This window comes from Alexandromys fortis, unplaced genomic scaffold (assembly GCF_014885135.2).
Source record: "Alexandromys fortis isolate MF-2015 unplaced genomic scaffold, M_Fortis_MF-2015_v1.1 scaffold_394, whole genome shotgun sequence".
NCBI lineage: Eukaryota > Metazoa > Chordata > Mammalia > Rodentia > Cricetidae > Alexandromys > Alexandromys fortis.
In genome coordinates this window covers 456,261-461,384 of record NW_026068271.1, presented here as the reverse complement: position 1 = coordinate 461,384, position 5,124 = coordinate 456,261, and positions in this window count along the sequence as shown.

The window sequence follows — 5,124 nt, the reverse complement described above, 5'->3', positions numbered from 1 at the left end:
GCAAGACTTGTTCAGGCCTCAGGGAGGTTCCCTGTTGATTATGTGGTTTCTTGTCGCCCCCTGGTGTCCATGAGGAGACCTGCAGCTCATGTCTGTGCTGTCACAAGCTCCAAAGGCTGTAGTGGAGCTGAGCACCAAGTTTCCCAGGGAAGGTCCCAGTGTGCAGCTGCCTTTGTGGACCTACTTAGACTTTTGCTCGAGTTAGGAGGTTCCACTGGGTAAGGCAGCCTTTCTGCGTGATCCTAGGCCATGCATCAAAAGCCCTCTAGTCTACAATCTGAGCTCTATGCACCACACCAAAACTGGCTCCTGGGCTATAGCGGCTGCATTTTGGTGTTGCTTATAATTTACTTCTTGTTCACTTAGATAATATTATATCCTTCTGCATTCTTTGGTAGTGTTGAAGAATTTATAGAAAAATTATAGATAGATAGATAGATAGATAGATAGATAGATAGATAGACAGACATTCTTCATATCTCTCAAAGACTGCAGAATATGGCATTTAAAATATTTTAATAACTTAGGGTTTTTCTGGCAATGAGACATGTCTGCTCCTGGCAGCCCCAGCTACTTCAAGAGGAAGATGGGCATTGAAGCGGCTCCTTATGGAGTTTGATAGCCATTTGGGCAAGAAACTGCTCTTGCCTGGACTGATGCATAAACTGGACACAAAGAACCCACAGAGAGAGGACTGCTGAACTTGCCTAAAGATGAGATGGTCTTTTGGGGTTCCTGATTCATGAAAGAGTCTACAAGACATTCTGCAGGTCACAGCAGAAAGTGACTGAACTGTCTTTGGAATTTTCCTGCTTCATGGAAATATCTGCTGGATACTATGGGCCTGAAGGCCGAAGATGGATGCCCCAATGGTACAGAGGAACTTTGGGTGACTGTCCAGGCAGCGAGATGTCTCTGTGATTTCTAGAGTTTTATAAGTTGCTTACTTCTCATTTATTTAGGTAATATTATATCCTTCTGGAGTCTTTGATGGAGTTGAAGAATGGTTAGTTATAGTTTTTCTTAGTTATGATAAAAGATAAAGTAGATATAAGTATTATAACTGTAATTCTTGCTTGGTAACTCTTTTGTTATATGTAATTTTACTATGTTAAAGTTAAAGCCTTCCCTTTTTATTTGTTTAAACAGAAAAAGGGGAAATAATGGAGGAAGGTCATTGGCTAATAAAGAAACTGCCTAGGCCCATTTGATAGGCCAACCCTTAGGTGAGTGGAGTAAACACAACAGAACGCTGGGAGAAAGAAGCTGAGTGAGGAGTCGCCGTGATTCTCCCACTCCAGACAGACGCAGGTTAAGATCTTCCCTGGTAAGCCACCTCGTGGGCTACACAGATTATTAAAAATGGGTTAGATCAATATGTAAGAGCTAGCCAATAAGAGGCTGGAACTAATGGGCCAGGCAGTGTTTAAAAGGATACAGTTTCCGTGTAATTATTTCGGGTATAAAGCTAGCCAGGTGGCGGGAAGCAGCCCACTGCTCCTATTACAACAGGAAATGATTATGTGACGGAGCTCCAAGTCCCTTGGAATCCAGATGGAGACAAGGCTACAAGACTTGTTCAGGCCTCAGGGAGGTTCCCTGTTGATTATGTGGTTTCTTGTCGCCCCCTGGTGTCCATGAGGAGACCTGCAGCTCATGTCTGTGCTGTCACAAGCTCCAAAGGCTGTAGTGGAGCTGAGCACCAAGTTTCCCAGGGAAGGTCCTAGTGTGCAGCTGCCTTTGAGGACCGAGGTAGACTTTTGCTGGAGACTGTAACAGCTGAGGTGAGACTAACTGCCGCTTTGATGTGCAGTTCCCCGAAAGCTGATGGTTGAACCACTTTTCCCTGATGTTCATTGGCTTTTTGTACATCTGTTTCAGGGATAGGAATATCCAAGGCCTTTGTTCACTCTAAAATAGTTTTGTTATGATTTTTAAGTTTCAAAGGGAAGCACATTCATCCACCCAGAAAACCACACTTTAGAACTAGAACATAAAATAAAATGAAAATCAAAGCAAACCTTATCATCCCAGCTTCTCAATGTTGGTAATTCCTGGTTGTGCTAGTTTTGAGACTCAGGGCCACTAAGTCAGCATTCCCAGGAGTTCAAAAATTCCCTGATTAGGGGGAGATGATTGGGGGAGGGGGAGGGAAATGGGAGGCGATGGCAGGGAGGAGGCAGATATCTAAAATAAATAAATAAATAAATAAGGAAAAAAAAGAAAAAAATCACCGATTATGATTATGTAAGCATACTTTGGACAGCCTTCACTCTCTACAGTTTTATAGCTACAATTATTGTTTAGAGAACAATGCACCTAAGTTGGTAGTACTTGTAAGAACTGCACTGTACAGAGACATTTAAAGGTTGAAAACCTTCAAACATGGTCCTCCCAGTAAGGGGGCAGCATAGAGTCACATGTGGATATTGCTTGTTAAGGGCCTGTTTTACATCTGAACCGTGCACATGTTGAGAGAGCATTCAGAGGACCCACAAAGTACAGCATGTATGTGAACTCATCAGGGAATGTTTTGTCTCTTTAAAATTTCATGTTCTCCTTCCTCAATGTTGCACTGTACCTCAGCATATTTAATTACTGTGTACATGCATACATCATAGGCTAGGATCCACATACAAGAAAGAACATGTGTTTTTCCCCTTGACATTGGGTGATCTCTCTTAACTTTATAGATTGTTAGTCTACCAACTTTCCTTAAATTGTGTGGCTTCATTTTTCTCTAGATATGAATAATATTTCATTTGGTATATGCACTAGACTGGCATTATGCATTCATCTGTTAATGGACATCTAGATTGGCTCCATCTCCTTGTATATTGAATAGAGCAGCAGTATTCATGGGGGTGCAAATATCTCTATTGCGGGTACAGGCTCTCTGGGTATATGCCCAGTGCAATAGCTGTGTCACGTGGGATTTCTAATGCTGTGAGGGACTCCCATGAGCTTTAGAGAATGACTGCATCAATTTGCACCCCCTCCAGCAGTGAACTAGTGTTCCTCTTTCTCCGCATCCTCTGCAGCTCTGCTGTCAGTTATTGGGGTGACAGCCATTCTACCTGGGTGAGCTGGTGTCTCACAGAACTTTTAATTCACATTTCCCTGATGAGCAGGGGTCACCGTTTTCCTGAGTTTTACAGTTGTTTACTCTGAACACAAAAGCCATATCATATATGACTTACAAATATGGTTTTCTGTTCTGTAGGTGGTCCTTTCAGTTTGTCGTTTTAATTCATAAACTTGCTGTCTGAGTGTTGCTATTGCTGTGATGAAACACCATGATCAAAAGGAACTTGGGGGAGGAACAGGTTTATTTAGCTCTTACTTCCACATCACTGTTCATCACTGAAGGACATCAGGACAGGAAGTCAAAGAAAGCAGGAACCTGGATGCAGGAGCTGATGCAGAGGCCATGGAGGGTACTGCTTACTGGCTTGCTCCTCATGGCTTACTCTGCCTATCTTCTTACAAGCCCAGGGATGGCTCCACCCACAATGGGCTGGCCCCTCCCCCATCAGTCACTAATTAAGAAAATACTCTTCAGGCTTGCCTACAGCCCGATCTTTTGTTCCTTTTATTTCATTTTTTTTCATTTATTTTACATACCAACTACAGTTTCTCCTCCCTCTTCTCTTCCCACTCCCTCCACCTACTTCCCATCCATGCCCCAATCTACTCCTCCACTCAGAAATGGGCAGGCTTCCCATGGGAGTCTACAAAGCATGGCCTATCAGTTGAGGCTACTCTCCCTGAGTCAAGACTGGGTGAGGCATCTCAGCATTGGGAATGGGTTCTGAAAAGCCAGTTCATGTTCTAGTGCAGACCCTGGCCCTACCACTAGGGACACCACAAACAGACCAAGCCACACAACTGTCACACACATGCAGAAGGCCTAGGTGGGTCCCATGCAGGCTCCCTAGCTGTCAGTCCAGGGTTTATGAGCTACCACTAGCTCAGGTCAGCTGTCTCTGTGGGTTCCTCCAGCATGATTTTTACCCCAGACCCCTTGCTCAAACAATCCCTCCTCCCTCTCTTCAACTAGATTCCTGGAGCTCAGGCCAGTGCTTGGCTGTGAATCTCTGAATCTGCTTCCATCGGTTACTGGGTGAAGGCTCTATGATGACAATCAGGGTAGTCACCAATCTAATAACAGGAGGCAGCTAGTTCAGGCACCCTCTCCACTATTGCTAGGAGTCTTCACTGGAGACATCTTTGTGTATTCCTGGGAGTTCCCCTGGCTCAGGTTTCTCCCTAACCCCTAAATGGCTCCCCCTATCAAGATATCATTTTTACTATTCTTCCCCTCTGACCTGGTCCCAACTCAACCAACCCAATCCCTCATGTAACCATTTCCTCCCTACTACTCCCCATCCCCCTGCCAGTTTACCCAGGAAATCTCATCTATTTCCCCTTCCCAGAGAAATCCATGTGTCCCCCTTAGGGTCCTCCTTGTTACCGAGCTTCTCTGGGGCTGTGGATTGCAGCCTGGTTATCCTTTGCTTTACATCTAATATGCACTTATGAGTGAGTACATACCATGTTTGTCTTTCTGGATCTGGGTTACCTCACTCGGGATTATTTTTCTAGTTCCATCCATTTGCCTACAAATTTCATGTTGTCATAGTTTTTACTGCTGAATTATACTCCTTTGTGTAAACGTGCCATATTTTCCTTATCCATTCTTAGGTTGTTTCTTAGGTTGTTTGTAATTGACTATTACAAACAATGCTGCTATGAACATAGTTGAAGAAATGTCCTTGTGGTATGATTGGATTGTGCTTCTTTGGGGTATATGCCCAAGATTGGTACAGCAGGGTCTTGAGGTAGATTGATTCCTAATATTTGAGAAACTGCCATATTGATTTCCAAAGTAGTTGTACAAGTTTGCACTCCTCTCCGACATAGGCTGACATTAGCGTCTTTGATCTTAGCCGTTCTCACAGGTGTAAGATGGTTTTGATTCGCATTTTCCTGATAACTGAGAATGTTAAGTAATTCTTTAAGTGTTTCTCTGTCATTCAAGAGTCTTCTGTTGATAATTCTCTCTTTAAAACTGTACCCCATTCCTTAATTGGATTAGTTGGTATTTCTGATGTCTAGTTTCTT